At 40.0% G+C, this 18349-nt stretch overlaps 2 long non-coding RNA genes across 2 annotated transcripts; one reads left to right on the top strand and one right to left on the bottom strand.

Moving 5' to 3' along the window:
* Positions 1-9219: 9219 nt before the first annotated feature.
* On the bottom strand, positions 9220-9651 carry LOC110083677 (uncharacterized). The gene is made up of 2 exons (XR_002301349.3): positions 9567-9651; positions 9220-9468 (listed from the first exon to the last, which is right to left on the bottom strand). It is a non-coding gene; the product is annotated as an uncharacterized LOC110083677 (long non-coding RNA).
* Positions 9652-12760: 3109 nt separating this feature from the next.
* Positions 12761-17416, top strand: LOC140705869 (uncharacterized). Its single transcript, XR_013543869.1, has 3 exons — positions 12761-12846; positions 14052-14131; positions 15457-17416. It is a non-coding gene; the product is annotated as an uncharacterized LOC140705869 (long non-coding RNA).
* The last annotated feature ends 933 nt before the right edge of the window (positions 17417-18349 follow it).

The following is an 18349-nucleotide window of genomic DNA, read 5'->3' as shown; positions in this document are numbered from 1 at the left end:
TAAAGCCATGCAGTGTGCAAACTACATAATGAACAGTTTGGAACTTTGTTATCCAGAATACCCCATATTTTCTATTACATGGCAAACAGCCAACATTAAACCACATAAAAACTTTTGGTTGTCACGCATGGGTGAATATATCCAAAGGTTCTAGAAGAAAGAATTCTCCTAAGGCAAAAAAGCTGGTATTTATTGGTTACCAAACTGGATGTAAAAGTTAGAGATTCTGTGACCAGTTTGGAAACGTTACAATCAGTAGGTCAGTAAACTTCTGTGAAAATGAGAACTGATCCCACATTCAGACAAACAATGACGTTTTCTTGCCAACATCTAACGACCAACAGAGCCATAGACAAATTAAAGAGGAGAAAGTGAAGTAGAACCTGAGGAGGAGCATGGAACTTGTAGTGAGACAGAGGGACGAAGACCAGAGAGAGTGGTTCCTAGACGTTCCCAAAGATCAAATTTTGGAGTTCTACCTCAGAGATTTACAGTAACAAACATAAATCTAGTTGTAAGTGAGCCAGAGAACCACAAGCAAATGTTAAAATTGACAAAAGCCCAGCAACGAAAGTGGAAAGAGGCCATGGCTGCTGAATACAATTCCTTAAAGGAACATAATATATTTTCACCAGTTAAGTTACCAGAAAGTGAAAATGTGATTGGCTGCAGATGGGTATTGAAGTTAAAAACATTGCCTGATAATGTTTTTAACAGCAGTACAAGGCAAGGTTGGTGGCTCAAGGGTTCACACAGAAGAGGTTTGAGCACTTCAACCAGGTGTTTGTTTCAACAGCCAAAACTGAAACCTTCAGATTAGTTTTGGCTGCATCATGAAAACATGAGGTACATCACATGGATATCTTTACTGCCTATTTAAATGCAGACTTAGAGCAGTGAATATTCATGAAACAAATTCCAGGGTTTGAGCTGAAGAACACACTTGTAGTTCTACAGGTACATAAAGCTTTGTATGGGTTGAAGCAGAGCGCTAGGGCTCTGGAACAATAGTCTAAATAAAAAAATAGAACATTTGGGGTTCAAAAGGAGTTTAGCCAATCCCTGTTTATATGTAAAAAATCAGGGGGGTGTACAATTGTTGTTGCTGTTTTTTGTAGATGACCTGTGCCTAGTTGTACCAAACAATGATTATGTTAAGTGGTTTATATCAAAACTGGGCAAAGAATTCATGTTAAAGCACCTAGGTTTGATATGTAACTATCTTGGAATTGAAGTAGATAGAGACCAAGATGGGAATTTTTTTATATGCCAGAAAAAGAAAATTGAAAACTTGTTAAAAGAAAGTGGTATGGAAAATTGCAATCCACTTAAAACCCCTATGGAAACAAACTTTCACAGACATTTTGAAAGTGAGGAATTCCCAGACAGGGAATTATACCAATCCAGAATAGGATCCCTTTTATATTTAGCAACCTGGACAAGGCCAGATATTGCAGCTTCTGTTAACATTCTTAAGTCAGTTTGCTGCAAAACCTTCTCAAAATCACTGGAATGGGGTAAAAGGGGCACTAAGGTATTTAAAGGGCACCAAAGATTAAAAAATGTTAACAGTACACTATCCAGTACTGTGCAACATTAGTAGGACCTGGGGTAAAATCTCCACTCAGCCATGAAACTCACTGGGTAGCCTCAGGACTACAACTGGCTCAACCTGATCTAACTTTCAGGGTTGTTGTAAGTACCAAGTACAAAAGAGGAAAGCTGAGTGGAGGAGGTACGCAAGTGTAATGTGACAAATAAATGATATTGGCGGCAATCACAAAAATTGTTAGTAAAAATTTTGCTGTGTTCAATCATCTTTACAGATATATTGCTTAGACCTCAAGGAACACTAAATCTTAGAAATCTTATAAGGTCCTCCCCTCCTTTTAATTATTTTTAATCTTATCAACCTCAAGTGTTTCCAGGGAAATTCAGCATCCAGCTCAGCAAGTAAAAGAGTGGGAGCATTAAAAGGAACCATTGAAAAAATCAGCAGTACCCACAAAGATTCTGTGGGATTCTCTTCCTTGCCTACAACTCCAGTACCATATCAGCTTTAATGTATAACAGCCAGGGGTTATCCTGTGTCAAATCTCAGTGCTATTTGCAGAATAAATAGAAGCAGGCAAATGATAATCTTCATTTATCAGCCCTTTATGAAAGCTGAGATGTTCAGCCTTCCCTCTAGGCAAAGGGACTTTTGCATGCATCACGTGGTACAAAACTTGGATATGCAAATATCCACTGAATCACATTTCTTGTCAAAAGGAAGTCACAAGCACAAAGACAACTTATCTGTAAATAGGTGCTTGGCTGCATATGAAAGAAACAAGGATAAGGTTTTGAGGTCATTTAGATGAGTCATCCCAGGAGAATACTCATCTCCCAAGCCAACTTCACCAAAGCATAGAGTGCTGTCCTCTGAAGATGCCGGCCACAGAGACTGGCGAAACATTAGGAAGAACAAACTTCAGAACACTGCCAAAGAGCCCGACAAACCCACAACAACCAGTCATCTATTTATTTTGAACCTAGATTAGGTACAGGTATCTTCTGTTTACAATGCCCAACTTCCTTTTTTTGCCTTTGGATGCAGCTTACAGTATTAGGAAAACATGAAAACAAGCTTCTGAGGGTTGCTGATATGGGTTGCTAGATTTCCCTATTCAGGGAGGGGGGAGTAGGTAATGAAATTGTGTCCTTCAGCATCAGAAAGGGCATTTTAGACTCCTCTACTTGTGAGGAAGGTCAGAGGGGGTAGCTTCCAAGGTGGGCTTCACTCCCCAAACACCTTTATCTGACTGTTTGAATAAATGTTTTTGGTTTATCCAATCAAATCTACTATCAAAATCTACATTAAAAAGTCTAGTTTTATATCCCTGTGTAATAGAGGTGGGCAGGTATGGGGGCTGATGCAGAAGATCTAAGTGGCTGCACATACAACACAATTGTCTGAAACCTTATCTGGGCAAATTTGTTTGAAAGGGGCCCTTGGGCAGTGAAGATTCCATGGGATTCAGCAGCATCAGTCAAATTAACGTTTTTCTTGCTCTGCCCCCTTGAATATTGCCTAGATGGTATCCAATATGTATTGCCCTCCCTGCCATGCTTTTCATCCCAATCTTAACCATGCTGCCCTGAGTTAATTTCAAATACTTCCAAATTCAAAACTGGAATTCTTGGGATTACTTATGGGTGAGGTAAGACCCACTGACATAGGTGCAACTTTTAAGTAAATACAGTTAGGATTTGGTGGTAGAGATTGCAACTGAGTGGTCTACAAAACTGCTTTTGCATCTGACCACTCAACTTTTTAAGAGAAGTACTTAGATAAAATGGGAACCTATTTGGATCTTAATAGTTTCTTGCATTTCAGTGAAAAAAAGGACTGGGAACTTCTACGTTTTCTATAGACTCATTCAGAACAAGAGGATTAAATTTTATGAACAGCTCTGCTGAATGACAAAGAGTATCTTACATTTCCAGTCATAACAAGTGGGGAAGCATTCTGTACAGCTGTATCAAGATGAGCTAGTGTACACCTGTGGGTTACCATGTAAAACCTTAGGTTATGCCTTGCTAGAGTACAAGCTTCCATTGGGCAAGTCAAGCTCTAGAATGCTTGGATCTATATGGTTCTACCTAATGTGCTTGCTAATTGAAACCAACTGGCCAGCTAGAGAGTTTTGCTATGAACCAAGGCAAGGAGAAAGCAGAAAGAATCTATTCTCAGAAACCACGGAGAAAAATTCAATACAATAAGGCAGGTTTTCCAGTTCAGAGGCTGTCATTCAGCCAAGTATTTCCAAGAACAAAGTGCAACTGTTATAAACCAGCACAACATCAGGGGCATTATCGACCACTCCAACAGTACTTTATCAGATCAGCAATAGGCCAACTTTCAGGATCAGCACATCAAGTCTAAATTAGGAGATGCCAGGATTTCCCCCCTATATATAGCAAAAAAGGTGGTAGAAATATATTATTTGAAACATTCTCTTTGGTCACCACCATGTTGATCAAAATCTGCCGGTCTTCTGGAAACCCTGATTCTCCTCTCTAATGGGCAAAAGCTTCTCTGAGGCAGGTTACTCCCATGACTGCAGGGGATCTGTGAGCGGACTGTCCAGTCCCATGGGGCTGGACCCTCGTTATGTCCACCTGTGCAAGGGCATGCGTATTCAAATACGAATACCCCCATCTCTAGACATTATCAATTTCCCTGCCAATTGCCACTTCCAGATAAACAGAAAAAGGCAGTGAAACAGCTGCTTTCCATGCACAGCTCAGTATTATGATTCCTACATGACTGAAGCATAAATATGTTTTCCCAGTGCATTGTCATTCATATTCAGCCTTGCAACAGTTTTTCAGGGATTAAGAAATTTCTAGCCAAATTAAAGAGAAAGTTACCAGGTGGTCTGTGGTCCGTTCTACCCACTTACATCTTCAGCAAATTGCCCAGCTGCGCTCCTGTCTTGATGTTGGGTCACTCACCACTCTGGTCCATGCGCTCGTAGTCTCAAGATTAGACTATTGTAATGCTTTCTACGTGGGTCTGCCTTTGAGAGTGATGTGGACGCTACAAATAGTCCAGAACATGGCCACTGGACTATTAACCGGGATGAAAAGATATCAATATGTTTCCCCCACTCCGACAGCTTTACACTGGTTACCCATTCATTTTCCCATTGATTTCAAGGTATTAATGCTAATATATAAAGTCCTGGTTTAGGCCTCGATACCTGGCAGAGCATCTGTCTGCACTTAGCTCGACATACGTCACTCGATCAAGCCAGACTGGGCAGCTGAGGGGCTTAACCCCAAGAAAGGCCTGGAAGGAGATCCTGTAACAAGAAACTGGACCTTCTTGGTGGTGGCCCCTCATCTTTGGAACACCTTATCCTCAGAGATCTGACTGGCACCACCACTGGGAATTTTTAAAAACCAGTTGAAGACTTGGTTCTTCTGACAGGCCTTCCCCCCTCCTATTGCATAGCTTCCTTTTCCCATCTTGGATCCTGTTTTCTTTATTTTTATTGTTCTTAACGAAGCTATTCAAATGCTGTTTTTATCTTTATGTTCTGCAAGCCACCCAGAGTAGATTCCCGAATCTAGATGGGTGGGGTAAAAATGGAACAAACAAATAAAATAATTATTTAAAAGGGAATACTTATTATGGGGGAAATTTAATGGTAACCGCATGTGTCTTTTAAGTTAAGAAATTCTACTATCTGTAACTTCAAGAGCACAAAGAAGATGGGTTTTCTAGAAATGATCACTCATCACTTTCTAACCTCCTGTGGTATTTGAAGAAATCTTGCACCCATAACATCCTGGGTCATTTTTGTACTACTATGGCTTAGAATTGGGAAATTAACCCATTAACCTGAGCCATGGACTAACTATCTGGGGCAATATGAGTCTGTGTTAAACAGTTTTGCTAGGCCAAGAGGAGGAGAGAGAGAGAGAGAGTGGGGTGGATGGAATTCTGAGATATCATTGTGAGGTAGTTTTATGAACATTGGGTGAATGAAGGCATTGAATGAGGGAAACACAGGTGAACACAGATGTTCTGTTTGGTTTTAACATATAAGCCCTCAACAGTTTGGGACCTCAATACCTGTTGGACCGTCTCTCCCAAAGATTTGCTGAGCATCTTCATGGGATGCTAATTTTTCATCTGGACGTCTGCCCAGGAAGAGGAACTGGAAGTAAGGAATATTTTCAACACCCTTCTGGTCTATGTTTATGTTTGGTTTTAAAACTATCACGTAAAATAAGAAATACATGGAGTGGAAAACAATCAGGAAACAGAAAGAGCTCCCACAGAACCTCTTTCCCCAGAACCAACTCTGAGAGATCCACTATCGGAATGAAGCAAATCCAATTCAGAAGAACAAGCTGATCAGAAAGAACTGCAACTTTTAACAGGTTTTAGAACAGTATCGGTCACATGAACAAAAGAAGCAATGTCAACAGGAGACAAACGGGTAGGTTCAATACAGGCTTTCTGGAAGACTACCATCTGTTTTCATGCCATAGAACAATTTCCAATTTGGTCCTCCAGGTAGAAACATCTCATCCGGATTGGGAGATGCTACTGCTCAGTAACAGATAAAGCAGAAAACAATGTACTGGAACATTATTGGTCCCTACCACCATAATCAAGACCTACTACAGCCTTCTGGAAACATTGTCGTGCCCACACATACCACACAACAGCCAGAGGCTTCTTATGACAAATTTATCCAAACCAGTGAAACCCCTTAGATCATTCCAGGAGGGAAAACAGCTCATTTCCCTTCCAAAAACCACTTATATCCAACCAGAACAGTCAGCACAGCAATATAGCTCAACATTCCAGTTCCTACAAGACCAACAAATATAAATATGCATTGCTGATATACTGTATTCTCCCTCACTCTGAAATTCTTTCTATTATTTTAAATGTGGTTTCAAAAACAGAGGAGAAAAACAATCACATAAGGTGTAAGGCAAGCAAATAAATCGAGAAAATGTAGCCAATTGTCATTTAGTCATTTCCAACTCTTTGTGATCCCATGGACCAGAGCACGCTAGGCCCTACTGTCTTCCACTGCCTCCCAGAGTTGTGTCAAATTCATTCTGGTAGCTTCGATGACACTGTCCAACCATCTTGTCCTCTGTCGTCCCCTTCTCTTGCCTTCACACTTTCCTAACATCAAGGTCTTTTCCAAGGAGTCTTCTTTTCTCATGAGATGGCCAAAATAATGCAGAATAAGAAATTTTCCTCATTTTGGGTGAGTGGGTGGGTGAATGGGTAGGTGGGGGACACTAAATTGAAACGTTTTCCACTAAACCTTGTTCTAATAAACAAACTTCACTGTGATTTCTATCTTGCTTCCTTATTTGGCCACTGTGGAAGTGAGATGCTGGACAAAGGAGGCTCTTCATCTAACCCAGGCAAGGCTCTCCCCCCCGCCTCAAACTATTGTGAGTAGGTTTCCAGCAAAACATTTGTTTCAGAGCATTGCACATACACAAGTGAACACTGCCATTAAAGTTTTAATTGGACCCTAATCCCGGCTGCCTTCTACACCCTAGAGTTCCAAATATAGGAGGTTCCCTTTAACACTATCCATACATGGAAGAATTTTAGCTGTATAAGAGAAACTCAAGAGGAATCCTTCTCCAAGGTTGACACTGCAGGCTAGTTTTGGTCAGTCACTGTTAGACCTGGGCTACAATATAGGGATCATCAGAGTTGGGGAACCACTGGCTACACATAACAAGGGATTTCTAATCAATTTCTCTTTCTATAGTAAGGGGACATTATTCTTCCAAAACAGGAAGAGCAATGCAAACGTTTCTTCATTTTTATAGCTAGAAGGCAGGTGAGAAGCATTTTTAAATGTAACTTTTCTAAGCTTTGGATGTGGCCTGACACAGATTTGCTGCCTAGAACCTTCTAAGAACTGCAATGCAAAGCAGTAACCTGTACAAACCTGGCTAAAAGGTAACATTCAGCTATCATGAAAATATAAGGAATTATTTTGCAAAACTTCAACTACAATGGATAGGAACCGCTGAGGAGGTGCTTGGAGTCACAGCTGCAAATTTAAAAGTAACTTTCCAAATTCTGCAATGCTATTAGTTACCCATCTTATAAGACTGATTGCAGGATTACAGTGTGATATGTGAGAAAAATTCACAAGCCCTCTATCAAAGTAAGATTTTGTCGTATGCTCATCAAGCTGAGCAAATTGATTTGTCACAGTACAAACCTACAAACATTTACGTAGAAATAAGTTATTAAAATAAGAGGCATTTACTCCCATCAGTCTCCAGTTCTAGTGTACATAGCTGTTCCATTCTGCTGATTTTCACTGAAATTTAGACTGCCTTAGCTGTAAATGGTATTAAATCAGCTTGCGTCACACTCACGATATAAAAATTTTCATTGTAAACAGTGGTATCAGAAATTAAAATGAAAGTAAATTAAAGAATGTCCCATTAAGCTCTGGTGAAAATTGGTCCGAGTTCCTAGAAGAATTTCTACCAGAAATTACAGCTTTCCTACATACAGTAGCTGTCAGCTATAAAGGCCAGTGGCCACAGAGACAGATAACTAAGCCCCATTCTGTGTATTCTACAACTTTTGTAGCACCTTGCTTGATGAAGGGCTCTAGTGATCCCGAAAGCTTACGGACAACTGTGCTTTGACTTCACCTAACAATCAACACAGCTCTCTGTGGAATGCTTGAAGACTACCAAACTTAGCTGTGAGATCTAGGAGGGGATTAGACTTGCAGGAAGCAAAACTTTGATACTACCCAATTTGGACTTGAGGACATCTGAAACTGCCTTCAGATGTGCTAATATCAAGCACGCCTAATAAGTGCTTGATCTCCAAGCAGCTGTGAACTTCAGATAAGAAGGAGCTGGGCTTGAAGTCACAAGCAAACTATGTTCACAACAATTATGTCTCCACCCTAGGTACGCCAGGCATCATACCTCCTGATATTTAGGAAATTAGTTAAGAATAGACTCTATAAAGCAGCCTTTAAGAACATATCCCCAAATAATGTTAACATAATTTTTTAAATGTTGGTCTTTTTTTAACTAATGTTCAAGTTGGCATATCACCCTATTGACATATGGAGGTAGCGTTCAGGGCATTGGGGAGGGTTTCATATTTTATTCTGTACCTGTCAACCACCCAGAGTAACATATGTTTACTAATGGAATGGTGTACATATCAAAGAAACAATTGGCAACTGAAACTTTTGTTGCATCTTTCTTCTCAACCAGCAGAGTAGTCATTTCCTGCTGTATCCTAATACTGTACTCATTTGTACATCACATCAAAGGGACATATTAAATATCTGCTGTTTTTCCACTTTCACCATAGCTGGGAGAGAGTTAGGACACAAAGGCTTCAGGCCTGATTCTACTTTGTCTTCTTGCTGCCTTTTGTGACACACATTTGTGCTCTCCCACACACAGAATTACCCTAATATACAGTAAAGTTTGAATCTTATACTTAATATCAGCCTTAAAAACCTATTCTTAATAGAAGGCAACAGCCTCAGCTTCACATAGCTTAAACTAGCCTTTGTAATGCAGTGTAGTATACGAAAGTCTATAATCACATTTTGGGGGTACCAAGGATAAGAACATTGTTGGTGTGTATAGAAAACAAATACCCTGAAGATGCATACCCTTGGGGTCTGCTTAATGTCCATGTTATGTTTCAATTGGCTATGCTTCAATCTTACAGATATGGTCAGCACCCACAGACATTATAGATAACAAAGGTACCCACTTTGTAAGGGGTAGAAACTTTCTCCATTCAGGGATCTCCTTTTTTTTCAACTTGTTCCTGGTATTTCTTTATCAATCTCTGTGCCAGTTCAGCATTTCCCTCTGTTTACTCCGTCCCTCATTTCCTGTTCGAGATGAACTCCAAAGCTACATCTAAACCTGGAGGGTTCAACCAAAGAGTGACAAATTAGGCCAGGACATTTGAAAGGTAGAATTTAAAAAAAAGAAGAACAAAGTTCAGCCAAACAGAACCCTACCAGAAAGCAGCCTAGTCAACCAAGGGTGGTTCAAAAGCAGAATCAACAACAGTCCAGGATTCAAAGAAGCAAAATCCAACCAGATAACATGGAAGTCAGGCTGGACAATCCAAATGCCGAAGCCACACCAATGCATGTTCAGGCACAAAAGAGTAGTATTTGAGAAGTCCAGGAAAGGACTGGATTCAGTAACTTACAGAGTCTCTGGCATCTTCATCCTTAAAATAGAACCTTATAAAGCTGGACTCACAGAGCTGAAAGCTGGCTTCTGCCTTAGACACTTTGCATGGAGTTCTTCCCATCAGGAGGGCCTTGTTCTTTAGGTGTCATAAGCCCACAAAAGGATTATTTCCTTGCAGGCAGCCATTCCACCAAGCAGCCACAAGCCTTACTCAGGCTTTTAGCTACCAAGAGTTCCAAGGGCTGAGTGGTTGTAGCCATCTTGTCCTGCAATGAAGGCACTGAGCTCACAAACGCTCACCCGCTTCTCCACAAAGATCGTCATGGATGGCCTGTTCCTTAGTACCACCTGGCACAGGAAAATTATTTTTCCATGGTGGCATGCCACTTTACTGGGGAGCAGTGTCTACTTTGTCTTTAAAGATTTGGAGTACCTACATGTGAAAAAATAACACAAAGTAAAAAAACTATGATACTCCCTACAGATTTAAATATGCTTGCAGTTTTATATCTAGGAAATATAACTCTCTCTTTTACTCCATACTTTCTTTTCTTCACATTGTTCTTTTTGAGTAGTTTTCCTTTCCTTCTATTTTAGTGTTGCTTTATCTCTTCCCTCTGGTCACTTTCTTTTTATTATTTACTAGATGGCATCTCTTTCTGAAGTCTGTTTTGAAGAAATTAGGTGGTCATGCAGAAAGTAGCAGCACAAAGAATAGCAGTAAAGGCTCCATAAAAAAAACAGTTTGGAACATTGCATTTTAAAAAGAATGCATTGTATTACTCATTACTTCTTGGCAAATAGGTTGCTATTATTATTGCTTAGACCACAAAAGCAATTTGTTAGGTTGTGTGATATGACTGCATTTCAAAAGCCCCTGCCCCTGATTTATCTAGTTTCTTCTAGCCACTAATTTTAATAGTGAACCACAAAAATATTTATAAAAATATAGGTAACTCAAACAATGCTTCTCTTGCTGCTTAGGACTGATAGAAGGGCCCAAACTTTGAATACTTGTTGTCAAAATGTCACTAAAACATCTTTTAAAACTTCTAAAAGTAACTACTTGTAATGTTTTATACCTAGGTAACAGATACCTGAGACCCTTAAAAGCAACTTTATAAACACCAAGTAAATTACTAGTTAACTGATAATAACTAGCACTAGGCAACTACATTACTTACAATGAGTTACTTCCATGCTATGTCCAGAAATACTGTTACCCAGGTAATGGCATATTTGCATCTCTTGGATAGAAAAGGTTCAGCAGATAACAAAGGAAATTTAATGAAATCCTTAAGAACTTAGAAAAAACAAAATAAAAGACTTCCATTCTGATAAACTACTGTATAGCCAACTGCTCAAAATGCTGCTAATCTGTACCCAATTTACTAGACAACAATTTGAGCACACTTACTACTGTTGTTCATCTTCAAAGAAGAAAAAGCCTTCTCATGCCTCACATAGAATGCTGTTTTCCTGCCTATAAACATATACTTACTTGGACAGAGAAAAGTTTCACCAGGCAATTCCATCACAAGTAGTTCTCCTACTGGTGCACCAATGAGAAAGGGCAGAAGAGAAGATTTTAAACAGGCTGATTCTCTCTAGCCCCACCCAAAACCAGCTGCAAGCATTTGCACCAAATCTCAAGGCTTGCTATGCTCAAGGAGACCTCCTACTCTTGAGGAATCATTGTCTACCATCTCTCTGGCACAGCAAATTACTACCAAATGTCAATTTAAAAAAACAGAATACCCATGAGGTGCACATTCTCAGGGCCCCTTTAGTATCCATGCCAAGCATCAGGTGTTTACTTCATGGTCTTGTGGCTATAGGAACACACAGTTTTATCATTATAGATGAAGTTAATGGTGGTGCTTAAATAGGAACTACTCACTTTTCACATGTATCAACTCAGAGCTGTTCAGCAACCAGCTCTGGGCCCCCAAAATCTGGGGATTTCACTTCTTCAAGAGGGTTGTACTCTCTAGATCTCAAGATCTTGCTCAAAGCAGTCATATCTTGAATGATATCAAAATATATTCTCTAGTTACCCAACAAAAAGACCAAGGCCTTCATGTTTTTCTTCTCCAAGCCTACAAGGAGACTTGAGTGACTTCACCAACGGCAGCTGGTTGGCAGATCTGTGGGATGGAGCAAGCCAGTCTTTTCTCTGCAAGGAGAAAGAGGGAAAACTTTGCCACCTCCGCCTCTTATAGAATCTAAACTCCATTTTGCTTTGTTGGCAGTCTGGTTCCATGAGCTTAGGGCCAATGTTGAGCCATTTGCCTTAACCACTATTGTCATACCATCATTGCCTGGTTAAGAGATGTGAAGAATTTCCAAACTCATCTTCTTGTAACATTATAGGGATCCAGTATTGCCCAACCTTGGATTTTGTTATTACTGCTCTAAGGACTTGATTCAAGGTGAACTGTTGCCTCAGTCTCTGCTGGTAGTGAAATGTCAAGTTTGACCCACACCTGGGAGCTGTGAAGCGATGGGAAATCTCTACAAATTTCTAAGGGCACTTGCCCTTCAAAGTAGACAATATTGGGGATGGTCAGGCAAACAAACACACTCTAACTGGGAATTCACCTCTACTTATTTCTATGATGGTGAGGAGAAGAGAAATATAGTGAATTCACACAGCTATTTCAGAAATCATCCCACCTTCCTGTCTCTCTGTAACAAAACATACTCAATGCATCTCTCTCACACACAAACAATCCTACAAAAAGTAACAATAAGAACCAGAAACTCAGTGGCTGGAAGGCTTTCTTGACATTAAAAAACTAAAAGTAGGGTAACCTGATAAAAAAAAGGACAAGGTTCCTGGATCTACCTGGGGGAGAAAATTTCAGCAGATAGCTTGCAAGAAAAGCTGCACCTGGTAAAATTTCCTCCTCCATACAAATAATAAAGGGCCAGGAACCCTGTATTTTTTTTATCTGCTTCTGATGAATTGGAGTCTAGCATAAAGGATCGGTCACTGTCATGATACAGGGAGGGCAGAGTGACTTTGGACATAAGTCCATTTATTTCTTCCAACTACGAAACACCTATCAAACAAATGGGACTTTGTTAACCTTTAATGTAAGTCATATTTGATTCAGTTCCTTATATGGGTACATGAGAGAAACAAAAACTTTGGGCAAAAATTCCATGAAAATAGTTTATTCATTTAGAAGGTTTATATTCTGCCAGATTAGCGCAAGCTCCTGTGGGTGGTTTACATTGCAGGACAATCAATTAAATATAAGAAACAATACATTAAATTGTTCACACTTGCTTCTTCATAACAAGTATACAATAGAATCTGCTGCATCGTTGTTGTTTTTTGTAAGGAATAATGAATTTCTGAAAGTTACAACATTGAAGTAGGCAATTCCAGTATTCCTGGGGATGGGGATTTGTTTATAAGGCTGGAGATGCATTGTGTGTTTTTTGTGCTTTGTGGAGTTGTACCAATGGGGACTCATTCAATTTCACTGCACACATGTTGTGCATTGACAATAAAGGTTATTACATTAAAATGTAACCATATATGAACAGCCTACCTAGCTGCCCTATGAAATGTCTGTATAAAATAAATACACTAGGCTGAAATCCTGTTGCTTAATTACACACATATAACATTCAGTCAATTCCAGCTAATGACTTGGAGCCCCTGCTAGGATTCTCTAGGTCCTGTACCAAGCCAGCAGGGACTCATTGTTACTGACTGTAGTATGTCTACCACATGTGTAATTAAGCAACAGGATTGCAGCCTTAATGTGATGATCAGAGTCAGACTGAGGACAAGATTTAAAAAAAAAAAACAGAAGGCAGAAATGTCCTGTTAGATAAACTCTCTTGCACTCCAGAAAGCCAAATGCACATCGTTAGGCTCTAGTGTATACTATGCTGAAGTCAGTAGTCCCTACGAATTTTCAGTACTGTTGAAGGTAAAGAAAAGGAGGTTTTGGCCAATTATATATATAAAAACAAAAAAACAAACCCCCCAAACAAACAAACAAACAAACAAACTTCCCTGCCTGGGTGGGTGTCATGTCGACAATTAGGTGCAGATGGGGAGCAACATGTGGTGGGATTTTCACAAATTAACTATGATTAACTAATTGGGTGCAAAGAGCATATTTGGCTTGACTAGCCACATCCCAAAGAGGTGGATGAGTTTTAAATGGGGAAATACATAGGTTTTACCTTTCTTGTCAGCATACATAGCAAGTCTATTAAGGAATGTTTTCTCCACAGAAAACATGGCATATTTGAACAAGCATTTTTACTTCTATTTGCAGGATGAAGCCTTTCCAGAAGAAATCAAAAGGAAACTGGAAAACACTTTTCTGTTTGCTTTTTATATGGAACTTATTCTATGGTAAGTACATACACTGCTTTTAAAAGTAAATTGGTGTTAGCTCCAAGTACAGCAGACCTTTTGACTGAAATCCTGCCACTTAGCATATGTTGCAACAAGAGTAGGCTCATTGAATCAGTGGAGATTTGGTAAGTCAACTTCTCTGTAAATTCAATTGATTCAGTTGTGACTTACTAAGAAATAGGATTTCAGTTCCTGAAACAATGGGGTTTACATTGACATTATCTCATTAATTCAATGAGTTAGCTCTAGATGTGAAAAGCTAGATGGAAAAAAACTTAGAAAAATGCTTCTAAACTCAGCAAATGTTGTATGATACCTTACAAACTTAGCACCTCTTGATGACACAAGCTGCCTTGGATACAGTCCATTTCATGAGAATCAGATGCATGTCTTCAGGGTAATATGAAAATCTTACTTCTTGTTGTAGGAGACATTTAACAGACCACATCTCCGGAAGTGGTCACAGGAGAAGGCATGCTTACTGTATCAGGCTGCAGGGAGGGTGTGGCTATAAAACCAGATCAAAAGAAAATGAAGTTTTAAAATGACATGTGTCACAGTTTCTATCTTTGTATTGCAGTGAAATATGGTAAGGTATGGATGAAGAATGATTAACAGCTATGGGATGTTTTGCAGACAGTGAATTTGTATATAGTAACTGAGTCAGTGGAAATGTGCTATGGGAATGAAATGACCCATCACCTGGAGAGAATCAGGCAGGGTTTTGGTTTGGAAGGAGACAGAGAGGGGGATGATGCCCTGAAGAGAGCAGATGGAATCTGCAGGAGTGAGGAAGAGACAGTGAAGGAGGGTTGTGATTCTATGGTTGAGTTTGAATTGGTAGCATTACATTAACAATAAAGAATACAATAGCAACTACTGTACACTGTATGTTGTAAACTGGAATATGCAATATGTGGCCTGCATAGTAGGCCATATTATGTACAGCAGAGCTAAAAGAAGGGCAGCATGGTAAGGAGAGAATAACATCATTTTGAAAAAAAAAACTATCCAATACAATTATATTTATTATTAGCAATGTACTGCCTTCTAACCAAAGTTATATTAAAGTACACCATCAATTTTACAGACTATATATAGAGACAGTAGTGTAAAAGTGGATTCAATAAAGATCTTCATGAGCTTAATGTCCTGTAGGGACCACAGGAAGGTGTTTGTGTTTGCCAGGGGAAGGGGGAAGGGCAAGGAGTGATAGGTAGTTCAAAGTGGATTTACCACAGGCTTTTACACAGAAGGTTTAACCACAGCATTTTCATTCTGGTTATAATGTGCATGCTTTTATTTCTCTCATACTGTGTTAGGTTTGTTTCAAAACAAGAAATGCCCTGAAAAAACAGAAAAGAGAAAGAACACCCACAGAACCTTTTTACACAGTACCATGCAAGAGTGTGACTTGGTGCATTTCCCCAGCACCTTGCCCACCGCAGAAGACTCTGGAGCACCATCCGTTGACATAAAAGGTTCTTTTATTTTTAAACTGCTGGGATTAACATTAGTAACCTTCTCTGTCTCTTGCTTCAGAGACTTTGTCTCATCTATCTTCTCGTCAAACAACAACAAATCCTTCTTAACAGGTAGAGGCATCAGACTGGGCTCTTTGTGTTTCCACTTGTGTGGGATACCCAACTCTTCGGTTATAACATTGCTCAAACTGATTGGTGAGGGTGAAAGATCCGTCCCACCTGAGGCTCCCACACTTTCTTGCCTGGGGTTAGCCATAATCTGGGTCAGAAAGGACTCTCCCCACGGGGTTTCCTAGAAATTTCAGAACATATCCTGTTTCCATGTCTTTGTGCCACCCTTCTCTGACACTCTCTAAATTTCTTCTGCCGCTCCGTTTCTTCAGTTTCACCCCAGTAAGGTGGCTTATGATATACTTGTCTCTTCCACTCTTTCTCCGCATACTCTTTACGAACCTTAAACTCTGTCCATTCTGCTGTCCACAGGTCTTCTTGCACTATTTCTACCCAATCATTCTTTCATTCATCCTTCTCTTTTATCACACATCTTATCCTCTACTGTTTCCAGCTGCCCCAAACTTTCCTCCTCCTGTCCTTTTATGTCTTTTTTACCTCCCACCAAAATGTAGCCCTCTGTCAGTTCTTTCTTTCATTTTTGTTTTGCTCATTTCCACTTAGGCATAGTCCTGTCATGTCTTCTTCCACAGCTGGCATACTTTCCAACGCATCTTCGCTCAAGCGGGTGGATCGCACACTCTGAGGCGTTCCCACCAGGGTGCTCCCAGCCTCACAGAGAGGGATCCAAAATAACCCAGTTCCATCTTAAAGTTCTGTTCACCAGTCAACCAAACTGCCCAAGAAGAAGCTGCAAACTCTCTCATCCAGCACAGCAGTTCAGAAGCTGTGCATACCAGCAACATCAGCCAGATACTAACTTGAAAGATCAGAACATCCCCTCTGGAACAGGACATGCTGCGTCCTCTCTGAAGTATTTTGGCTTGGGCCCTGCAACTAAAAACATACTAAGGAGTAAGAGATGCTGAAAACTTTCCCAATATGCACTAAGAGAACCAGAAGGATGCTATTTATCATAGGGCTCTCATTGAGAACTATTTCATAGACCAACATCTACTCTACTATGGTTCTCTGTAAATCTATAACTGGACGAGCAGCTATCTGCACCTGCTTACTGGTGCTTGATTCTAACAGGGAATCTGGACAGGTCATTGGATATTGTGAGCTTCCTTTGTCTGTAATGGCTTCTAGTGTGTTTCCATGTCAAATTCAAGGTGTTAATATTGACATATAAAGCCCTTAGTGGTTTGGGACTTCAATTCTTGTTGAAGCTTCTCTTCTTAAGATTTTCTACCTGTGCAGGGTCCCAAGTTTTTTTTTGTTTTTTTGGGGGGGTGGCTACCCTGAAGGACACCCAGGAAATGAGAACTAAGTGGTGGCTGTGTCACTTTGCAATGCTCTGCCTATGTAGGTACACCAGGACCCTGTCCCTTTTAACTTTTTCAGAAGCTTGTTAAAATAGAGCTCTTTAAAGAGGGCTTTAAAAAATGTCCACCTAGAGTATATTTTTGACCCATTATGTTTAAATCAATATCCTTAGCTATCACCATTGGGGGCTTTTCTATTTTGTTTCTCTATGGTTTGGGGTGGGTATTCTTTTATTGGTTGTCAACCATGCAGAGTAGTGGCTTGCCACTACAAGGATAGTGTACAAATTAGGCAGACAGATGGATAGATGAGCTATAACTGAAATGCACACCTTGCTGGTTGTTGGTAGCCCAGTTCTACAGGTGATGCAGAAAGATGAGAATACTGAATAGACCACCTGGAAGTACTAAATACATGCCTTTGGAGTCCAGAAGTGTCCTTACGTCTCTTTTCCCAAGTGGTAAAATGGCCAGAAACATCCTGAGGCAGATTCTGGCAGTTCAGTACAATAACTCTTATGGATCAGAATGGAATTACCAAGTTTTAAAATGACCAAATTCTCTTTTGGGAGGATTTTGACCAAGATATATGTATATATGTTTGTGTTCTAGGAACTGAATGTACATAACTGAAACTGCTCAGTCAATTTTTCCAGTTGAATCTATGTAAATGATTTTGAAAAAACAATTTTTAAAAAAAGTTTACTCTTAAACAGGCTTTCGTACCTTTATGAACTGATTTTTATCTTGATATAGGTATATACTTAGCTACTATGAAAAATTAGATTGACTAGTGAAGAGTTTTGTCTGATTTAGATTGACTAAATATGCATTTAATTTTTTTTGAGACAGAAGATTATCATTGCTGCTCACTGAGCCTAGAGATGGCAGTTTAGCAGCAGTGTTCATTAATGAGAAGGTCATCTTGAGGCAATTCAGCTTTTATATGTCTAAGGTCATGCCTTCAAGCTGGAAAGCATGTATACATTATTGAAACAGCACCGTCTACGTTGGCTTGGGCACGTTGTGAGAATGGCTGATGGTCGGATTCCAAAAGATCTCCTGTATGGAGAATTAGTGCAGGGAAATCGCCCCAGAGGGAGACCACAGCTGCGTTACAAGGACATCTGCAAGCGGGATCTAAAGGCCTTAGGAATGGGCCTCAACAGATGGGAAACCTTGATGTCTGAGCGTTCAGCCTGGAGGCAGGCGGTGCATCACAGCCTCTCCCAATTTGAAGAGACACTTGTACAGCAGGCTGAGGCAAAGAGGCAGTCCCGAAACAAGCAAAA

This window comes from Pogona vitticeps, chromosome 3, assembly GCF_051106095.1.
Source record: "Pogona vitticeps strain Pit_001003342236 chromosome 3, PviZW2.1, whole genome shotgun sequence".
Taxonomy (NCBI): domain Eukaryota; kingdom Metazoa; phylum Chordata; class Lepidosauria; order Squamata; family Agamidae; genus Pogona; species Pogona vitticeps.
Note: the sequence above shows the minus strand (reverse complement) of the source record. Positions and strands in the feature narration are given on the sequence as shown.